The 24,168-nt window shown below is 42.5% G+C and overlaps 1 protein-coding gene across 1 annotated transcript in view; it reads left to right on the forward strand.

Annotated features, from left to right (window-relative positions):
• Positions 1-24,168, forward strand: part of LOC126260926 (probable 2-oxoglutarate dehydrogenase E1 component DHKTD1 homolog, mitochondrial) — a 322,465-nt gene that overhangs the window by 140,311 nt on the left and 157,986 nt on the right. The window lies entirely within an intron of this gene.

Raw genomic sequence — 24,168 nt, forward strand, 5'->3', positions numbered from 1 at the left:
TTCCTGACTTTGCCAATGTTCCTATTACAAAGTTTTTATGATATTATTTTTCAATACTATTTTTGTAGTTATATTATAGTTCTTTAAATAATGAATACTGAAAAAATTAATAAAGTACATACATATACAAGAAATTACTTTAAAATTACACAATTAACTACCTGAAAAATTATGAATCACTGTGTTGTGTAATAAGAAGATTTAGAAACAAATTAGCTATGTCCTTCTTCTACATCTAAATCTGAATGTACGAGGGCTATCCACAAAGTACATTACGTTTTGGAATTAAAAATAAATAAAGTATTGGAAATTTTTTTAAATTATATACAGATGAAAGCCACACTTAAATACTACTTTTCTACATAGTTGCCATTTAAATTAAGGCACTTATCGTAGCGATGGACGGGCTTGGAAATTCCTTCGTCGTAAATTTCAGCTGCCTGCACCTTCAACCACGTAATGACTGTCTTTTGGGACAGAAAAGGTGTGATTTTTGTGGATTTCCTGGAAAGAGGCACTACAATAAACTCTCAAAGTATTGCCAAACTCTGCACAACCTCAGAAGAGCAATACAAAACAAGCGCAGGGGAAAGTTGGGCTCAAAGATCTTGCTGATTCACGAGAACGCCTGGGCCCACACTGCAAATGCTACTCGTGAAGTTCTCGAATCTTTTAAGTGGGAGTTGTTTCCTCATCCGCTGTACAGTCCCGACCTGGCACCGAGCGACTTCCACTTATTCCCAGCAATGAAGAAGTGGTTGGCTATGCAGCATTTTGATGACGACGCACAGCTTCAAGAAGAGGTAACCACATGGTTAAAGGTGCAGGCGGCCGAATTTTACGACGAAGGAATTTCCAAGCTCATCCATTGCTACGATAAGTGCCTTAATTTAAATGGCAACTATGTAGAAAAGTAGTATTTAAGTGTGGCTTTCATCTGTATATAATAAAAAAATTTCCAATACTTTATTTATTTTTAATTCCAAAACGTAATGTATTTTGTGGATAGCACTCGTACATCTACAAGCCAACTGATAGTCTGTGGCAGCAGGTACTTCTGAAGCTATTATCATTTTGCTCCTTTGCTGTTCAGTTTCAAAATAGTGTGGGAAGACTATTAGAAGCTGGTATAAGCTCTAATTTCACTAATTTTCTCAATGTGATCATTTCAGTTGATGTAAGTTGGATGGAGTTGACTCTTCTTGAATTTCAACAGTAAACCTCTCCTTGATCCAAAATATCCGTATTGCAACATCTGCCACCCTAGTCTGTTGAGCATTTCTGTAATGTTCTTGCACTTGACAAATAATCCCATGATGTCACATGCATCCCTTTTTTAGATTTTCTCTATCTATAGCTTAATGCAATCAGTCAAAGCTCATACCCCTGTAGACCTAGATGCAAGACCTGTCCCATACATCCTCCTACCACCACCTACTCCAGTCCTGTCACTAACATCACCTATCCCATCAAAGGCAGGGCTACCTGTGAAAACAGGCATGTGATTTATAAGCTAAGCTGCAACCAATGTGCTGCGTTCTATGTAGGCATGTCAACCAACAAGCAGTCTGTCCATATGAAGGGCCACTGACAAACTGTGGCCAAGAAACAAGTGGACCACCCTGTTGCTGAACATACTGCCGCACATGTTATCCTTCATTTCAATGACTGCTTCACAGCCTGTGCCATATGGATCCTTTCCACCGATACCATTTTTTCTGAAATATGCAGGTGGGAACTTTCCCTGCAATACACCCTATGTTTTCATAACTCTCCTTGCCTCAACCTTTGTTAGTCACTGTCGTCACCCATCCAGCCCCTTCTTTTGTTCCAATTCCAGCGCTGTACAGCCGTCATTTCACCACCCCACCCCATCTTTTTATCTCTCTCCTTTCCGCTACTTCCTCCCCCCCCCTCCCGCCTCCCCCCAATCCTTCCCCACCTCTCCCCTGCCAGCCATCTAAACTGCAGCACTTCACTGTCCACCAACCCCACAATTCTATCCCTCCCCCACGCTGCACCAGCCTCCTCCTTAACCCCACCCAGTTGCCACTTCCATCATGCACTGGTGCTGCTGCTCACAGTGTGGTTTCAGTTGCCTGAGACAGCAGGCAAGTGAGCAAGTTGCGTTTGCATAACTGTTTGTGTGCATGTATGTATGTGTGTCTGTTGTTAACAAAGGCATTAATGCCCATAAGCTATAACTGAATCATTTTGTTGTGCCTGTCGTGACTCAGCATCTCCACTAAATGGTGAGATGCAACTTTCCTTCTCTAATATTGTTATATCTTAATGCATCTTGGTAAAGTGCCAGACTGATGAGCAGTACTCAAAAATCAGTCAAAATAGTGTTTTAAGCCATTTCTTGTGTGAATAATTTACATTCATCTGACAAATGTCAGCCTGTTACTTTAATTTGCTACAGCTAGTTTTATTTGGTCCTTTCAGCATAAGATAAGATACTCCAAGTAGTTACTCCTATCTGTTTCATGGTTGTTTCTATGTGAGGGAGCAACACTTTTTAAAGATTTTCTTTAGCAGAATACTATTTGCTTGTGACTTCTCTTTCTGTTGTATATACACTCATGCTCATAAATTAAGGATAATGCTGATACATGGTGAAACAATGCTCTGATAGGTGGTTTTCGGGTTTAAATCACCTTGGGGTATGACCATGCAGCGCATTTCACCCGCGGTCTTCGCACAGTGGTGCTGGCAGCAGTCCACATACGCAGAGGTGGGTTGATGCATGTCAGAGTATGGTGCAGTGAGTATGTGTGCAGACATTTTGAGACATACTAATGGGGACTGTGTGTTGAAAATGGCTCAAAGGACACATATTGATGACGTTATGAGGGGTAGAATACTAGGGCGACTGGAGGCTGGTCAAACACAGCAGGGCGTAGCACGGGCCCTCCGTGTGCCACAAAGTGTGATCTCAATATTATGGCAATGATTCTAGCAGACAGGAAATGTGTCCAGTCACTACAGTATGGGACGTCCACAGTGTACAACACCACAAGAAGACCGATACCATCAGTGCCCACAGACAGCCACAGAGTACTGCAGGTACCCTTGCTCGGGACCTTACCGCAGCCACTGGAACAGTTGTCTCCAGACACACAGTCTACAGATGACTGAACAGACATGGTTTACTCACCCAGAGACCTGCAAGGTGCATTCCACTGGCCCCTGGTCACAGGAGAGCCCGTAAAGGCTGGTGCCAAGAACACAGTGCATGGTCATTGGAACAGTGGTCCCAGGTTATGTTCACGGACGAGTCCAGGTAGAGTCTGAACAGTGATTCTCGCCTGGTTTTCATCTGGCGTGAACCAGGAACCAGATACCAACCCCTTAATGTCCTTGAAAGGGACCTGTATGGAGGTCATGGTTTAATGGTGTGGGGTGGGATTATGATTGGTGCACGTACACCCCTGCATGTCTTTGACAGAGGAGCTGTAGGTCAGGTGTATCGAGACATCATTTTGCACCAGCATGTCTGCTTTTTCAGGGGTGCAGTAGGTCCCACCTTCCTCCTGATGGATGATAACGCACGGCCCCACTGAGCTGCCATCGTGGAGGAGTACCTTGAAAGAGAAGATATCAGGCGAATGGAGTGGCCTGCTTGTTCTCCAGACCTAAACTCCATCAAGCACGTCTGGGTCAACATATTGCTGCACGTCTTCAAACCCCCAGGACATTTCAGGAGCTCCAACAGGCACTGGTGCAAGAATGGGAGGCTCTACCCCAGCAGCTGCTTGACCACCTGATCCAGAAATTGCCAACCCATTGTATGGCCTGTGTACATGTGCATGGTGATCATATCCCATATTTATGTTGGGGTACATGCACAGGAAACAGTGGCATTTTGTAGCACATGTGTTTCAGGACAGTTTTCTGAACTTATCACCAATACCGTGGACTTATAGATCTGTGCCGCGTGTGTTCCCTATGTGCCTATGGTATTAGTGTGAGATTTGTGTAGTGCCACATTGTGTGGCACCACATTCTGCAGTTATCCTTAATTTATGAGCATGAGTGTAGTTTATTTTACGGGCATGTATATATTGTTCAACTTATTCTAATCACTGCCATCACTTTTGCATCAATCCTTCACATCCAATAAAATATTGGTAGTTAACATCAAAATTCCTGTACATGAAAATTGTAAATATTTATTCTTTATGTAACGTTCATCAACACCTGCAAGCTGATAAACACACTCTGTCATCAAATAAATTATAGCTTCATTTCTGTCTTGATGTCCTGTGTGCCAAAACTGAGCTTATGTTTAGATTTGAAATAAGGTCTTTGGCTCAACCATTTCTCGGTGTGAACCATTCATCCATTATCACCCAACATGAAATGTTCACTAAACTCTCTCTCAGGATGAAGTGTCCTTTCTTCATCCCCAAACTACAATTCTCATCCAACCTTTCCATCTTGTGCCTTTTCTTGCTAACACAACTATCTCCCCTGTCATTAGCCATCACTTTTTACTGCTTCCCTTCCAGCAGCCATCATCACTGATGAAGTATCTTAACACAATAAAAAATTTGCAATTTTTGAGCCTTTGATATCTTATATGGAGCATTCACAAATGCATGTTAATTAGACTTTTACAACATATATGTATTCAATTATTTACAAATGTCTGCTTGTGTCTGTGTATGTGCGGATGGATATGTGTGTGTGTGTGTGAGTGTATACCTGTCCTTTTTTCCCCCTAAGGTAAGTCTTTCCGCTCCCGGGATTGGAATGACTCCTTACCTTCTCCCTTAAAACCCACATCCTTTCGTCTTTCCCTCTCCTTCCCTCTTTCCTGATGAAGCAACCATTGGTTGTGAAAGCTAGAATTTTATGTGTATGTATGTGTATGTTTGTGTTTCTATCGACCTGCCAGCGCTTTTGTATGGTAAGTCACATCATCTTTGTTTGTAAATATAAATCAATAGTTTGCAACATCACTAAGGTAGTCTTTTCACATTTAATAAATTAAACCGTGATAAATTTATAGACCTAACTTACTATTAATGTGTGCAGTGTATGGTACCACTTATCATTTGTTTCATCTGTATCATTTCCTTATCTTAGACTATAGCTAGACATTTATGTAATAATTCTGTTGCAGATGCTTGAGATACTAAAATCACAATCTACAATGAAATGAGAGCTAGTTGTTACAAAACTGCCTTTCATTTCAGATCACAACAATTTTTTAGGTATCAGGCTTTGTTATGGTTATGGCACCAAATCACATTCAGCATACCTATAACATCTGCGAAGTCGAAGCAAAAGTTTTTGGTAACAGAAACAAGTGTTTCATGTAGCCAGCTATCAGTATCTGTCCTGCTACACTGGGGTAAAAAGAATCATAGAAGAACTCCTAAAGCAACTTAGTTTAGCCACATTTCCACTTAAAATCATAGCAAATGTTGGGAGAGATAAATCAATGATTTGACTTATTTGGCATATTTTCAGTCAATAATGTCATATGGAATAATGTTCTGGGGCAACTCGACCTTAAGAAAGAAAGTCTTCATTGCTCAAAAATGTGATCTAAGAGTAATGTATTGTGCCCAATCATGATAATTTTGTGGACATTTGTTTGAGGAGTTGGGCATTTTTATTATACAAATCAAAAAAAGTTTTGCATCACCTCAGTTCTGAGAGTTCTGGAATCTGTATAGACAATTGGAATAGATATCAACATAAACATCATTTCCTCCCTTTTTACGGCTCATGAAAACCACACATTGCATGTTGTACCACCATATAGGGAGACCTTCAGAGGTGGTGGTCCAGATTGCTGTACACACTGGTACCTCTAATATCCAGTAACATGTCCTCTTGCATTGATGCATGCCTGTATTCATCGTGGCATACTATCCACACATTCATCAAGGCACTGGTGGTCCAGATTATCCCACTCTTCAACAGCGATTCGGGATAGATCCCTCAGAGTGGTTGGTGGGTCACATCCTCTATAAACAGCCCTTTTTGATCTATTCCAGGCATGTTCGATAGGGTTCATGTCTGGAGAACATGCTGGCCACTCTAGTTGACCAACGTCATTATCCTGAAGGAAGTCATTCACAAGACGTGCATGATGGGGGCGTGAATTGTCATACATGAAGACGAATGCCTTGCCAAAATTCTGCCGATACGGTTCCACTATCGGTCAGAGAATGGCATTCACGTATCGTACAGCTGTTATGGCGCCTTCCATGCCCACCAGTGGCATACATCAGCCCCACATAATGCCATCCCAAAACATCAGGGAATCTCCACCTTGCTGCACTCATTGGACAGTGTGTCTAAGGCATTGAGCCTGACCAGGTTGCCTCCAAACATGTCTGCGACGATTGTCTGGTTGAAGGCATATTCAACACTCATCGGTGAAGAGAATGTGATGCCAATCCTGAGAGGTCCATTCGGCATGTTGTTGGGCCCATTTGTACCAAGATGCATGGTGTCATGGTTGCAAAGATGGACTTCCCCATGAACGTCAGGACTGAAGTTGCGCATCACGCAGCCTATTGCACACAGTTTGAGTCATAACACGACGTCCTGTGGCTGCACAAAAAGCATTATTCAACATGGTGGCATTGCTGTCAGGGTTCCTCCGAGCCATAATCTCTAGGTAGCGCTCATCCACTGCAGTAGTAGCCCTTGTCCGTGGCCTGAGCGAGGCATGTCATCAACAGTTCCTGTCTCTCTGTATCTCCTCCGTGTCCGAACAACATTGCTTTGGTTCACTCCCAGATGCCTGGACACTTCCCTTGTTGAGAGCCCTTCCTGGCACAAAGTAACTATGGGGACATGATTGACCCTTGATACTGACCTTCTAGGCGTGGTTGAACTACAGACAACATGAGCCGCATACCTCATTCCTGTTGGAATGACTGGAACTGATGGGCTGTCAGACCCCCTCCGTCTAATAGGTGCTGCTCATCCATGGTTGTTTACAACTTTTGGCAGGTTTAGTGACTCCTCTGAACAGTCAAAGGGACTGTGTCTGTGATACAATATCCACAGACAATGCCTATCTTAAGGAGTTCTGAGGACCGGGCTGATGCAAAACATTTTTTGATGTGTGTATTTCTTCACAGTATATTTACACCCTCATGAAGTTTTTTGTAAATAGTCTACTGCAGTTCAAAAGGATCAATGATGTACAATACCAGAAAAAATGACATTCATTATTCCAGATTGAGGTTGTTCTTAGCACAAAAAGGGATGCACTATATTCCAACTAAAATATTTGATAACTTGCCTAGTGATAATAAATGTCTGACAGGCAGCAAGGTAAAATTTGAAAATGTGAATATTCAGCAATTAGCCTTATTTACAAATCAGTTTGTGATTTGAATGTAAAATGATTCACTTCACATTATAACAATTTCTGGTGGTTGTGATTCAAGGCACATTAAACTAACTAACTAATTTACTAACTCTCTGCCACTGCAACAGACCAAGCTGCAACTGCTTCCACTTTCTCTGCAGCCTCTCCCACTCTTCCTCACATTTTGTCTTCATGGATGAAACTAATTCTTTGCAAAGTAAAACTTTTTACTTTCATACCACTACTCAACATTAAACTGAGCTCTGAACACAATGTTTTGGGCAACAATGCTGAAAGGTGATTCCGGACATTGTGGAAGAAGTCAAATCCACATACACGGGAATGAAAAGTTTCTTATTAGTACTATTACTGAAATATTAATGAAGGAATTAATAATTAATGTTGCAGTAAAAAGCTACAGCAGTGACATAATTGACAAAGTAAAAGAAAACTGAAGCAGTTAAGTCCATTGATTGAACTTATTCTGGTCACAGTTCTATGTAGTCAGAAAGCTCAGTTACTTGTGATGCTTTCATAGCACTGATTTCGGTGAGATGAAACCAGTCAGTTCCCTTGCTCTAATATCATTCCCTGCTAAGAAGAAGATATTCAATAGGGACAGAATCAGTAATTTACAACTACTTAAGGAATAATGAATCACTGCTTCCAATATGTTTTATGGATTATGTATCCTCAGCAAATATGGCAGCTTACGTAAATGCAGTTCTGAACCATAAGACCAGTTAGTAAAATGTCTTTCCAGGAAGTTTTTGAAGTTGCGAGGGTTGTTTGATGAGGTGGTGGCAGTCCCTTCCTTTATGTGGTACAGCAAATAGCACCCAGTTTGCTTTCAACACTAGTACCCATCTAATCCATGACATCCATTACAAGTGGAAGGAGCCTGTAATTTGGGATGGGGCCTCCAAAACAGCAGCAGATGCGTCAACTATGATAGCAATGTCAAGTGAAGTTGGGTGCTAAGTGCTCCTTTGTGGAACTCGTCAAAGAAGCCCTGCTGCCTTCTCCTGTCATCCATAAGAGTGTTGAGCCTCCACCTCTGGCAACCTTGAACCTTGAACCTTGAACCATTCCACACATTGACTATAACCTACGTAGGCAGACATTTAAAACCACACCATCGTATCTGCACCACTAAGCACTTTCAGCTCCAGGTCAGTACAGTAGGCCAGTGTTAACGCATCTGTAACTGGCTGTTTATGTGGCCAGTCATTTACATACAGGTAATGTTTCCTACATGGAAACCATTTTACTCAGTACACTAAGCTCCTTGTAGCTGTAATGGGTACTCACAGCTAAGTGACACACAGGTAATATCTCATTTCTCACTGGAGTTTTACAGCACTCTCAGATCCTGTGTGTGTTCACTATGGTAAATCCTCTCAAACACCAAACTTTCCAACAGTAGGCTAGAAAATTGTCCAGTGCTTAATTTTAAACAGGGGGAATTTCTCCTTACATAAAATAGTTCCAGGTCGATTGCTGTCATCTCACACACTTTCAACTTCAACTAAATCATTTATGCATATAAAGCATATATTATGTAGAAGAGCTCACTCTGGACATTCTTCAAAGAATGGGAACTTATATTAAAATAACACGCAAATTTGAATGCAAACTGTAGTTTATGATGTCATTAAAGAATACTTAAGAAGTGCGTATTCCGTTGTAAGTTTCAGATGATCCTCCTGGGTCATGAATAATGGTTATTAGATGTGCTCCACCACTTGCTGATTGTAATACATAGGGGTTAGTCTGTAGCTCAATGGGTATTATTTCAGATGAGCAAACCAGAAAACCAACTGCATGCTCACTGAGGTCATAACATTAGCAATATGTAGTGATCAGGCGAGCACACAACCTATAATAATTCTGGTGCAACTATATCTGAGCATTTACTGTGTACTGCTGCCCTTTGGCCCAAATAACTATTAATCATTTACTTGGCTTACCATAATATGTGGTGAAATATTAATACAATTAAGCATAGGTTTATCGTAACACATTTAAAATCAGATTGATAAATAAAAAAATTAAATGTGTTATGGGTCCCAAACGATTCAGTTCATAAATTTATTACAAGTAAAAGAATAAAAATCAAGTATGAAAAGTTTTACATACAATTCTAAATGAATTTATCAACAGGCCAAACAAAGCAAGCAGAGCAACATATTAAAATTCTTAGTTCACAACACATAAATCATACTTCTAATAATTTGCAATGTTCTCAAAAGTACCACAGAAAGCTCACTAAATCCATAAAGTAATTCAGTCACAGTTCTCAGGTCTGCTCATTCACATAATACTATACTTTCCGTGCGACGACATAGAAATCACGCTCAGCAAACAGTACTGTGAGCAAATTTAACACACATGGATTGACAACGTACCAGTCTTACCAAACTAATTCACTAAGACAACACTATGAAAGACCGCAAGGTCTGCTTTACTCTCTTATTCCAGAACTCAGTCTCATGACCAATAATTGCAGTCCCTGGGCCACTTTATCGAAATAATACATTTCTACATTGATTTGTATACATTATCCACATTTAATACACATATCCATAAGTCTACATATATGTACATCTTGTCCCTTATCTAAATACCTGTATTTTATGTTTTCAATGTATTAATCTGCATTTGTACTGAGAGAAAGTCACGGAATCTAGTCAAGTGAATTTCAGTGCTCTATCCGTCATTGTGGCACCATGTGATCCAAACTTTTCTTAAGTCTTACAGAATTTTACAGATTCTATTTATACAGATTATTATATCATATTCCCTTCTTCAGTGTCAACATCCTGAAGCTAATTGATATTAAGCATGTGGGGAATTCTTCATTTTTGCAGAAAAATAATTTGTTCAGCAATTTAGTTTTGTGCATATCGCACAATCACACTTGCTCGTCATGTAGCTGAAGCTGATAGCTATCCATTTGTGTGTCATATGTATTAATAATGTGTATACAAATGGTTGTTACTTTGTTATAAGTAAATAAACATTTAAACTATTCTAACATCTAAACATGATGTCATAAAAATATGATGACAATTTTGCTGAGTTCCAGGAGTTCTGCCAATTTCAATGTTTCCCATATACTCTCTGTAGCTGTAGGCAGTTTTGACTATTTTAGCAAATATTCGGTGATTTCAATAGAGCATGCCGGGCTATCTTGTCATTCATGGGACTTCTCCTACCAGGTTTGCTAGCCTTGGAATTTTCCCAGTGCCACACTCTGTCAACACAACTCTCCCGACTCATCTTGCCTGACCATACTGAGAAACAAGCTGGCTATCTACTGCTCACCTCGATTCTGCGCTAAACTATCTGTCCAAGCCACTCGTATTGTCACACCACCACTCTGTACCACATTAACCTACTGTATGTGATACAATCTACTGCTCACCTCGATTCTGCACTAAACTATCTGTCCAAGTCACTCATATTGTCACACTACCACTCTGTACCACATTAACCTACTGTATGTGATACAAAGTAGCACCAAGGACAGTATCTAATATTCTTCTTAGTAGACTAAGTTGCCAAGTTGTGTTGTGCAAAATGTGTGTATCATTTGGTAGTGATGTGTGTGTCAGCATGTTTATTGCTTAAACCCAACATCTAATCCAAGAAATAAACTTACTGATATTTACATGACTTATACTGTATCATTCTGATGTGCATATATCATATAAATCTGTCCATGCTGTAGTTGTATCACTTTGCATCTACATCTACTTGTACTAAAAACACACACACATACATACACACACAGGATGGTCAAAAATGTCTAACACATGTAGGCATGTTGCATGGGAGGTTGTACTGAGACATAAATGTTAAGAATAAAATTCGATATGTTGCGCCATTTCCACGTTATTTAACATTGAAGGAGCCAATCAGGTTGTTGTGCATGCAAATCCAAGTATTAACTAACCAAACAAATCACTCTTTGGGCAACACCACCCCTGACAGGCACCTTGAATATGAGCACATGATGCCCCAACTGGCTAATTTGAATGCTGAATAACTCGGAAAGTGTACAACGTATTGAATCTTTTTTCTTAACATTTATACTTCAGTACAACCTGCCCTACAACATCCCTACAAGTGTTTCATACCTGTGTATGTGCTTGTGTGTGTGTGTGTGTGTGTGTGTGTGTGTGTGTGTGTGTGTGCGTGTGTGTAAATGACTTTTGTCATAGCTCTATGCTACTCATTGGTTTCTGGTGATGGGAATTCCTTGTTTTGTTGCATCAGTGCAAAGCTTTTCACCAGTACACCAGCAGTAATGTGCAGCTGTCGCCAGACAAACCATCTATTAAAAACGTAATTAATCTCCATGAGTAAGTATGGAAACAATGCAGATGCATGACTCTCACTTGTCAGGCTATTGTAATCCCCCACAGTGATCAACTTTTAAATAAAGCCTATTCAGGTAAAAACAAATGCACATATGAGAATGCCAACTTTAGGATATTTTAAAAGTATCACAGTTCATTTTTATCACCTCAAAGAATCAAATCCCTGTAAAATGCTTTTATATTAATATACCTCTTAATAGGTACCCCATTCCTTTGCATACATGATATATATATGTACTTCATGTCCACCCCTGTAGCGTAGCAGTAGCGTTTCCGCCTACCACACTAGGGGCCCAGGTTCGATTCCTGGCAGGGATTCCAGGCTCAATTCGGCATGTTTTTCATTGAGGATATTATCTAGAGTATGCAGCACAGACTGTACTAGACTAGTGTAATTTGCTTACTTTCAATCCATCGTGTCTTACAGCATAGTGTTCTGGGGTAAAACTAAATCAAGCTTAATAGATATCTTCAAATTTCAGAAAAGTGCTATACGAATCATAGGACATAATTCTCCAAGAACTCATTGTAGGTCCATTTTCAAACAACTACAAATACTCACAATACCATCACTGTATATATTTATAAGCATTCTGTGTACAATAACACATATGAAAAATCTACGTACAAATGAGGACTGCCACAATTATAATAATAGAAGTCATAAGAATTTGTATGTAGAAAGAATAAGAACAACACAAACCAAAAGCATGTAAGTTATTTTGGAATAAAACTTTACACTGCTCTGCCAGTGTACATAAAGGAAATAATAGATGAAGTAAAATTTAAGACTGAGCTTAAAAATTACCTTTTAAGCAAAACATTGGACTCTCAATGACCAGCATAGCCACCCTCTGCACTTATCTGGACATGGCTATAAATCACCTATTGTACCAACAGTTGAGGCTTCTATGTTGGATCAGATATGATATCAGAACTGGTTAATAGCTTGTACATTTTCTAACATTTAAGGAGACACCTGCACTTCAGTTCCCTTACTTGTCTCCACCGAGAGGTACATGAACCCAGCATTGCCTACTATGCATCACTAGCTGAGGACAAACCTGTCAGTTGTTGCATTGGAAGGTACAGTGTTTTTGGGGTTTCCAGAAGATTCTGGTGGTACCAGAAATGGCACAGCTTTAGCCAGAGATTCCTCAAAAGCAGTATGATTTAGACTAGTAGCCTGAGTCTGTCAACCATGGCGGGTGCTCTCTCTCTCTCTCTCTCTCTCACTCTCACACTCACTCACTAACTCTCTCCTCTCCTCCCTCTCACGCGTGCACGGGCGCACACACACACACACACACACACACACACACACACACACAACAGTGTAGTCAGAAGGCTGCAATAACAGATTAAACTACTGGCCATGGTGCTGTAGGTAGCATAACTCTACACTCATAAAACTGAGACACTCAAAATAATATAAACAAGGCAAAGTAAGAACTTGCAGGGATGTCTTTAAAGACGGCAAAAGCAATACTGTTAAACTGTGCCACAAAACTCAAAAGGGCAGCTGCTATATGAACACTAACACACTGAAAACAACTGCACAACACACAGTGAGACAACTAAATTTTGTAACATTGGAACTAGATAAAGCTTGAGATCAATAACTCTTAAGTACTATCAATTAGCACTATCTAAATTGGATTTTGAAATCATCTCAAATAATTGAACAAAGTCTTATTAGAGTTCTCTCTAGTTTCGTAATCAAATTTAAAACGTTTTTTAGTGTGCCATGGATACTGTCAGAACTGCTATCCTGCATGTTTTCAACTCTGCTACAAATGCACAGCACTCACAGACCTATTCAATGCAATATTAATTTAAGTCTACAGGCTGAAATTTTATTCCACTTTTCTTCCTCCTGAGCTTCCAAAATTCCTTGCTCACTCAACAAGCATTACGTATTTGTAGCAGAATTATGGCAAACTGTAAAACCTAATGAGTACATGGTCAAAATTATGTCAGTGTGATCATATTAACTCAGGGATTCATAACAGTAGCTGTTACACTTGCTAAAGTTTCTTTCAAAATAATTCTAGAAACTGACAACAGAAGGCAGAACCAGTCAAGGAACATGTCACAAGGTGTCAGTACATTGCTCTCATATGAAATAAGTCCAGTTTATGAACAGTAAGTGGCTCACACATTCAGAAAATCATGGCCTGACCAATATTCGGTTACAGTCTTTTTAAGACAAACTTACAGCCCGAGCTATGCTCAGGCTTGGTCTCCAACGTTTTAAAGAATATGCAACAAATTTCCAGACTTTTTCCACAGAACTGAAGATATCTAAGATTTAAAAAAAAAAGTATAAACTAGCCTCAGTCACAGAAAAATATCACATTATGGTTGCACAGTTTACATCCAGTTGCCCCCAAAAACTAAATCTTTAGATATTACATAAAGTCTTATAATCAGACTGAACGTATATTTACGTGACATCTGCATCCATGGCTTATAAGAATCTCTCACAGATCAACCCTTATGTATGTTAAATACACTCCTGGAAATGGAAAAAAGAACACATTGACACCGGTGTGTCAGACCCACCATACTTGCTCCGGACACTGCGAGAGGGCTGTACAAGCAATGATCACATGCACGGCACAGCGGACACACCAGGAACCGCGGTGTTGGCCGTCGAATGGCGCTAGCTGCGCAGCATTTGTGCACCGCCGCCGTCAGTGTCAGCCAGTTTGCCGTGGCATACGGAGCTCCATCGCAGTCTTTAACACTGGTAGCATGCCGCGACAGCGTGGACGTGAACCGTATGTGCAGTTGACGGACTTTGAGCGAGGGCGTATAGTGGGCATGCGGGAGGCCGGGTGGACGTACCGCCGATATTGCTCAACACGTGGGGCGTGAGGTCTCCACAGTACATCGATGTTGTCGCCAGTGGTCGGCGGAAGGTGCACGTGCCCATCGACCTGGGACCGGACCGCAGCGACGCACGGATGCACGCCAAGACCGTAGGATCCTACGCAGTGCCGTAGGGGACCGCACTGCCACTTCCCAGCAAATTATGGACACTGTTGCTCCTGGGGTATCGGCGAGGACCATTCGCAACCGTCTCCATGAAGCTGGGCTACGGTTCCGCACACCGTTAGGCCGTCTTCCGCTCACGCCCCAACATCGTGCAGCCCGCCTCCAGTGGTGTCACGACAGGCGTGAATGGAGGGACGAATGGAGATGTGTCGTCTTCAGCGATGAGAGTCGCTTCTGCCTTGGTGCCAATGATGGTCGTATGCGTGTTTGGCGCCGTGCAGGTGAGTGCCACAATCAGGACTGCATACGACCGAGGCACACAGGGCCGACACCCGGCATCATGGTGTGGGGAGCGATCTCCTACACTGGCCGTACACCACTGGTGATCATCGAGGGGACACTGAATAGTGCACGGTACATCCAAACCATCATCGAACCCATCGTTCTACCATTCCTAGACCGGCAAGGGAACTTGCTGTTCCAACAGGACAATGCACGTCCGCATGTATCCCGTGCCACCCAACGTGCTCTAGAAGGTGTAAGTCAACTACCCTGGCCAGCAAGATCTCCGGATCTGTCCCCCATTGAGCATGTTTGGGACTGGATGAAGCGTCGTCTCACGCGGTCTGCACGTCCAGCACGAACGCTGGTCCAACTGAGGCGCCAGGTGGAAATGGCATGGCAAGCCGTTCCACAGGACTACATCCAGCATCTCTACGATCGTCTCCATGGGAGAATAGCAGCCTGCATTGCTGCGAAAGGTGGATATACACTGTACTAGTGCCGACATTGTGCATGCTCTGTTGCCTGTGTCTATGTGCCTGTGGTTCTGTCAGTGTGATCATGTGATGTATCTGACCCCAGGAATGTGTCAATAAAGTTTCCCCTTCCTGGGACAATGAATTCACGGTGTTCTTATTTCAATTTCCAGGAGTGTATATTATAAACTGTCTAAAATTTTACAGTAATGTGTAATGGCAGTGTATTTCAGAGCCATATTGTCTAATCAAATTTTTTGTTTAAATAGATACTCTGTCTTGTTCTGGAGCTTACACTCATTTAATTCGAAGAAAAAGGACTATTATGTATTGTAAACTAATTATAAGCATCCCAATGTTAATTATTTATAATATATGTACCTATAATATCGTCAATAAATGTTTATCCGTCATACGATCCCTCAACTGATTTGTCTCATATCTTACTGTATGGTGTCCCAGTTTGAACAGTCAGTATTCAGCGATATGACGGAAATAAGCATTCAGAGAAGAAATAGACTATTAAACATGGGCTCTAAAATGCATACCTAAGAGCTATGAGCACTTCTTCATCTTTGCTATTGTGGTACAGGCGTCTTCCACTGAACAAGTACTCATAACTCTTAAGGTATGCATTTGGCAACACATCTTTACCAGACAATTTTTTCTTGTTTTGGTCCCTCAGGCACCTGAAATTCCCACATTGCATCATAAAGTTTTGCCCGATTTATTGTGTCATATGCAGATTTGAAACCAATGAAAAGATGGTGTACGCCAACATTAAATAGAGTAAATAACTGGTTCACATTTGACTTTCCTGGTCTGAATCCACATTGATAATATCCAATAATGTTTTCTGCTATAGGTGAGAGTCTAGTAAACAAGATATTTGACAGTTCTTTATAAGTTATGTTTAGGAGTGTTATGCCTCTGTAGTTGCCACATTTAAAAATGTCTCCTTTCTTGTGTACCAAACACACTCTCTCTACATTCCATTCTTCTGTCATCTCTTCCTTTTCCCAGATAAAGCATAAAATCTTGTATATCTTGTGATTTAACTCAACTACTTGGCCTTTCAATAGTTCTGATGTTATATTATCAGTCCCTGGTCTTTTATTGTTATTCAGTCAGGCTATTGATTTGTCTACTTCTCCTTGAGAGAGAGAGAGAGATAGGGGGGGGGGGGGGGGGACTATGGCCTCATCATCTGCTTCTGTGTGGATTATGATCTCTTCAATATGGGGCTCTGTAGCATCCAACAATTCACTAAAATATACTACCCAATGTTCCAATATCTCTTGGTCATCAGTTAGTAACTTACCATTTTTACTTTTAAATATATAAATACATAGCCAAAATGTTCTTTTTTCACTATTAATTTTCTGATAGGATTTTCTGACATTGTTTGTTTTTCCAATTGCCTCCAACTCCTCAATCTGCTTTCTTTCCCATTTCCTTCTCTTCTTCCAATGCAGTTTCTTCGCTTCTTTCCTTTTATCTTGATAATTTCTTACTTCTAAATGTGTATGCTATTTATCAAGCATTTTCCTATAAAGCCAAGTTTTTTTCATGACTTATTTTCTTACAATCTTCATAAAACCAGGAATTCCTTGGTGGTTTTCCTTCTTTCCCTAGAACTTCTTCTGCTACCTTAATGACTGCATCCCTGCAACACTCCATTCCTGATCCAGAGTATCACTTACACTAAAAGTGTATAGTGCAAGATTCTTACTAAGCTTCTCAGAGGATGCTTTAGCAATCTCTTTATTTTTTAACTTTGGTACCAAATAGTTTCTTTGAGATGTTTGTTTGGCTTTCCTTACATTAGATATTCAAGCTCTTAGTTTCTCAATTAAAAGGTGGGGGTCTGAATCCACTTTAACTCCTCTGTAGGTTCATACATCTAGTAAGTTTGAGAAATGCCTGCTGTCAGTAATTACAAGATCATTTTGATTGAAGGTATGCTGATCAAGGCTACACCATGTTTCTTTATGGATCCTTTTGTGTGGAAACAGAGTGCTTCCTACACCAATGTTATGTGATAGTGCAAACTTAACAGTTCTGTGTCCATTATCACTTAGGTATTCATGGAGACTATGCTTTCCTATTGCTCGATGGTAATGATCTTCTTTTCCAATCTGTCCACCGAGATCTCCAACAATTATTTTATCATCATGCCTAGGGCACGCATCATAGGCTCCCTTGAGGTCCTCATAGAAGGCATCATTATCCTGATAATCTGCTACTTCTGTAGGTGCACATACATTGATCAATGAATAGTTTGCGAATCAGGTTTTCAGTCTCATTTGTGAGTTTCTTGATGTTATTCCATTAAATCCACCCACTATATGTTTAAATATTTGTCTAACTGTGAACTATATACCAAATTCATGGTTGCTCTCTGGGCCATGGTAGAAAATTATCCAGCTCTTGATAGCAAGCACTTTATTTTGATTCCATCACATTTCCTGTAGTGCAATGTGCCTTCTTTTGTTTTATCAAGCTATTCTAGCAGTGACCTCAGGGCCCCCGCCCTGTATAATGATCTTACATTCCACATTCCAATAAACACATCAGCTTTCCTTTTTCAGTTGCCTTTGCCTTTCCCTTTAAGAGTGCTCTGTCATTTTCCATGTATCAGTCTGGCTTCTTCTCTTTGAGGTTTCTGAACAGGGATTTTTTTTACAGGAAGTGGTTGTTAGTTGCTTGCCCAACCCCAACTTGGAGGACCAACATTTGTATCGGGTTTACTCCTTTAAGGAAGTTGGCTTTACAGGAAGTGGTTGTTAGTCGCTTGCCCAACCCCCAACTTGGAGGACTAAGATTTGTATCGGGTTTACTCCTTTAGGGAAGTTGGCTTTACTGCACCTCTAGAGGCCTTCCTGCACTATATTGTAGAATACACTTTGTCTGGCTTCTCCATTAAGACCACTTCAGCTTGGGGGACCCCCCCCCCCGGTAGCTATGCTACTGCCAGTACAGCTTTTGACTTCGACACAACATGCAAGCCCTATGCTTGGCACTGAAGATGCTTGTGACAAGGTGGCATCTCCTAGGAGGGAGCTTTTATTATAAATACTATTATTTATACTAATAATACACTCCTGGAAATTGAAATAAGAACACCGTGAATTCATTGTCCCAGGAAGGGGAAACTTTATTGACACATTCCTGGGGTCAGATACATCACATGATCACACTGACAGAACCACAGGCACATAGACACAGGCAACAGAGCATGCACAATGTCGGCACTAGTACAGTGTATATCCACCTTTCGCAGCAATGCAGGCTGCTATTCTCCCATGGAGACGATCGTAGAGATGCTGGATGTAGTCCTGTGGAACGGCTTGCCATGCCATTTCCACCTGGCGCCTCAGTTGGACCAGCGTTCGTGCTGGACGTGCAGACCGCGTGAGACGACGCTTCATCCAGTCCCAAACATGCTCAATGGGGGACAGATCCGGAGATCTTGCTGGCCAGGGTAGTTGACTTACACCTTCTAGAGCACGTTGGGTGGCACGGGATACATGCGGACGTGCATTGTCCTGTTGGAACAGCAAGTTCCCTTGCCGGTCTAGGAATGGTAGAACGATGGGTTCGATGACGGTTTGGATGTACCATGCACTATTCAATGTCCCCTCGACGATCACCAGTGGTGTACGGCCAGTGTAGGAGATCGCTCCCCACACCATGATGCCGGGTGTTGGCCCTGTGTGCCTCGGTCGTATGCAGTCCTGATTGTGGCGCTTACCTGCACGGCGCCAAACACGCATACGACCATCATTGGCACCAAGGCAGAAGCGACTCTCATCGCTGAAGACGACACGTCTCCATTCGTCCCTCCATTCACGCCTGTCGCGACACCACTGGAGGCGGGCTGCACGATGTTGGGGCGTGAGCGGAAGACGGCCTAACGGTGTGCAGGACCATAGCCCAGGTTCATGGAGACGGTTGCGAATGGTCCTCGCCAATACCCCAGGAGCAACAGTGTCCCTAATTTGCTGGGAAGTGGCGGTGCAGTCCCCTACGGCACTGCGTAGGATCCTACGGTCTTGGCGTGCATCCGTGCGTCGCTGCGGTCCGGTCCCAGGTCGACGGGCACGTGCACCTTCCGCTGACCACTGGCGACAACATCGATGTACTGTGGAGACCTCACGCCCCACGTGTTGAGCAATTCGGCGGTACGTCCACCCGGCCTCCCGCATGCCCACTATACGCCCTCGCTCAAAGTCCGTCAACTGCACATACGGTTCACGTCCACGCTGTCGCGGCATGCTACCAGTGTTAAAGACTGCGATGGAGCTCCGTATGCCACGGCAAACTGGCTGACACTGACGGCGGCGGTGCACAAATGCTGCGCAGCTAGCACCATTCGACGGCCAACACCGCGGTTCCTGGTGTGTCCGCTGTGCCGTGCGTGTGATCATTGCTTGTACAGCCCTCTCGCAGTGTCCGGAGCAAGTATGGTGGGTCTGACACACCGGTGTCAATGTGTTCTTTTTTCCATTTCCAGGAGTGTATATGACAGAAGAGGAGGTACCAATTCATGGAACACAACAGAGAGACCAAATAATTTAAGAATACAGCTGAATCTTGACTGTTTGTAAATTTTGAAAAGTCCTCATAAGGACAGTATTAGGGAGTAGAAAAATTTAAGTACAGATGCATTCAACATGTGTATTGCACACATCTGTCCTCCCATGTCTCCATGTCCATCTCATCCTCCCTCCTCTATTTGTCTATCTCCTTATCCCTTTGCTCTCTGTCTCTTCATCTCCTCCTTCCCCCTCTCTTAGCCCATCTCTTTCCCACACCTCTCTCTGACCATATTTTTCTCCTCCCTCCCACTGCCAATCTCCTCCTCTATCCCCTTTTGCCCTTGTCATCCTCCCCCTTCCCTCTCTCTGACCTCCTTCTACTACTCTCTTGCTATCTCCTCCTCTCCACCCTGCCTCCTTTCCCCTTTTATCTCCTCCTGCCTGCCTCTCCCTATCCATCTATCCATCTCCTCCTCTCCCACTCCCCATCCCCATCCACCTACTGCTCCCCCTCTGATATCTCCTCCTCCTCCTCTCTCTTTACATCTCCTCCCCCCTCTCTGTCCATCTCCTCCTCCACCTCTCTCTGTCCATCTCTTCCTCCCCTCTCTCTGTCCATCTCTTCTGAACCCTCTCCATACCCACCTCCTCCTCCTCCTCTCTCCTCTATGTTCAGCCTCTCCTGCCACTCTCTCTCTCTGTCAGCACATTCTGCCCCCTTGACCCGATCCTCCCTTAGCCCTGCCCATCTGCATGTGTAGTCCCTGCAGAAAGGGTTTATAAAGAAAGTCAATACTACTCCCACAACACGGCCGCTTCTTCCTCTGATGTATAGGCTGCCTTGTAAAGCATGTCAATGAAGCTGGCTGTGAATGCCAAAACTTGGTATATGTTTCTAGCAGGTTAGCCTAAATGTCACTTGCTGGAAAGTCATTTCTTGCACCTGATGCATAGGTTGCCCTGCAAAGTAAGTCGACAATTCAGTCCAATACAATTTTCACACAACACGACTGTCATGCAGGCAGACTATTTGGTAGGGACTGAAAAAACATGCTTTTGCCAGTATTTTGGCTCCTGTTGGAGCCTTAGGAGGTTATAAACCCTACATTGCTGATACTTGTGAAGTTTGCTGTTTGTGTGCAAAATTCGGTTGAAATTGATCAGGGAGTTTTGGGGAATATCGTGTGTATGTTTGTGTTTGTTTGTGTGTCTGTCTACCTGCCAGCACTTTCATTTGGTAAGTCACATCATCTTTGTTTTTATATATATCTAAAAACAAAGATGATGTGACTTACCAAATGAAAGTGCTGGCAGGTCGACAGACACACAAACGAACACAAACATACACACAAAATTCAAGCTTTCGCAACAAACTGTTGCCTCATCAGGAAAGAGGGAAGGAGAGGGAAAGACGAAAGGATGTGGGTTTTAAGGGAGAGGGTAAGGAGTCATTCCAATCCCGGGAGCGGAAAGACTTACCTTAGGGGGAAAAAAGGACAGGTATACACTCGCACACACACACATATCCATCCACAAATATACAGACACAAGCAGACATATTTAAAGTTTGGGCAGAGATGTCAGTCGAGGCGGAAGTGAAGAGGCAAAGATGATGTTGATGTTGAATGACAGGTGAGGTATGAGTGGCGGCAACTTGAAATTAGCAGAGATGGAGGCCTGGTGGGTAACGGGAAGAGAGGATATATTGAAGAGCAAGTTCCCATCTCCGGAATTCGGATAGGTTGGTGTTGGTGGGAAGTATCCAGATAACCCGGACGGTGTAACACTGTGCCAAGATGTGCTGGCCGTGCACCAAGGCATGTTTAGCCACAGGGTGATCCTCATTACCAACAAACACTGTCTGCCTGTGTCCATTCATGCGAATGGACAGTTTGTTGCTGGTCATTCCCACATAGAATGCATCACAGTGTAGGCAGGTCAGTTGGTAGATCACGTGGGTGCTTTCACACGTGGCTCTGCCTTTGATCGTGTACACCCTCCGGGTTACAGGACTGGAGTAGGTGGTGGTGGGAGGGTGCATGGGACAGGTTTTGCACCGGGGGCGGTTACAAGGATAGGAGCCAGAGGGTAGGGAAGGTGGTTTGGGGATTTCATAGGGATGAACTAACAGGTTACGAAGGTTAGGTGGACGGCGGAAAGACACTCTTGGTGGAATGGGGAGGATTTCATGAAGGATGGATCTCATTTCAGGGCAGGATTTGAGGAAGTAGCTCCATTACGACAGCTGCCACCCATTCCACATCAAATGGTCCCTTCCCTACAGCCTAGGTCTTCGTGGCAAACGAATCTGCTCCAGTCCGGAATCCCTGAAGCATTACACCAACAATCTGACAACAGCTTTCGCATCCCGCAACTACCCTCCCGACCTGGTACAGAAGCAAATAACCAGAGCCACTTCCTCATCCTCTCAAACCCAGAACCTCCCACAGAAGAACCACAAAAGTGCCTCACTTGTGACAGGATACTTTCCGGGACTGGATCAGATTCTGAATGCGGCTCTCCAGCAGGGATACAACTTCCTCAAATCCTGCCCTGAAATGAGATCCATCCTTCATGAAATCCTCCCCACTCCACCAAGAGTGTCTTTCCGCCGTCCACCTAACCTTCGTAACCTCTTAGTTCATCCCTATGAAATCCCCAAACTACCTTCCCTACCCTCTGGCTCCTATCCTTGTAACCGCCCCCGGTGCAAAACCTGTCCCATGCACCCTCCCACCACCACCTACTCCAGTCCTGTAACCCGGAGGGTGTACACGATCAAAGGCAGAGCCACGTGTGAAAGCACCCACGTGATCTACCAACTGACCTGCCTACACTGTGATGCATTCTATGTGGGAATGACCAGCAACAAACTGTCCATTCACATGAATGGACACAGGCAGACAGTGTTTGTTGGTAATGAGGATCATCCTGTGGCTAAACATGCCTTGGTGCACGGCCAGCACATCTTGGCACAGTTTTACACCGTCCGGGTTATCTGGATACTTCCCACCAACACCAACCTATCCGAACTCCGGAGATGGGAACTTGCTCTTCAATATATCCTCTCTTCCCGTTACCCACCAGGCCTCAATCTCTGCTAATTTCAAGTTGCCGCCACTCATACCTCACCTGTCATTCAACATCAACATCATCTTTGCCTCTTCACTTCCGCCTCGACTGACATCTCTGCCCAAACTTTAAATATGTCTGCTTGTGTCTGTATATTTGTGGATGGATATGTGTTTGTGTGCGAGTGTATACCTGTCCTTTTTTCCCCTTAAGGTAAGTCTTTCTGCTCCCGGGATTGGAATGACTCCTTACCCTCTCCCTTAAAACCCACATCCTTTCGTCTTTCCCTCTCCTTCCCTCTTTCCTGATGAGGCAACAGTTTGTTGCGAAAGCTTGAATTTTGTGTGTATGTTTGTGTTCGTTTGTGTGTCTGTCGACTTGCCAGCACTTTCATTTGGTAAGTCACATCATCTTTGTTTTTAGGTATATTTTTCCTACGTGGAATGTTTCCCTCTATTATAACATATATATATATATATATATATATATATATATATATATATATATATATATATATATATATATATATATATGAGGGAAACATTCCACGTGGGAAAAATATATCTAAAAACAAAGATGATATAACGTACCAAATGAAAGCGTTGGCATGTTGTTTGTGTGTCTATCAACATGCCAACGCTTTCGTTTGGTAAGTTACATCATCTTTATATAGTTGTAAATTGTATTATTATTACCTGTTATTATTGTTACTATTATTACTACTGCTACTAGTACTACATCCACATCCACATCCATACTTCTGCAAGCCGCTGTGAGGTGCATGGCAGATGGTACATCCCATTGTACCAATTATTAGGGTTTCTTCCCATTCCATTCATGTATGGAGTGTGAGAAGAATGATTGTTTGAATGCCTCTGTACACAAAGTAATTATTCTAATGCTATCCTCATGATCCTTATTCCTACTTTTATATTACTGAAAGAGTACATTAGCTTCTATCTATGTTTAACACAGTGTTATTTGTAAAGAGGATTTTATTAGAATGTATGGTTAGTTGTAAGAGATTGTTTGAAGATCCTGATCTTATTAAGTAAAATAAGTATATA

This window comes from Schistocerca nitens, chromosome 5, assembly GCF_023898315.1.
Source record: "Schistocerca nitens isolate TAMUIC-IGC-003100 chromosome 5, iqSchNite1.1, whole genome shotgun sequence".
Taxonomy (NCBI): domain Eukaryota; kingdom Metazoa; phylum Arthropoda; class Insecta; order Orthoptera; family Acrididae; genus Schistocerca; species Schistocerca nitens.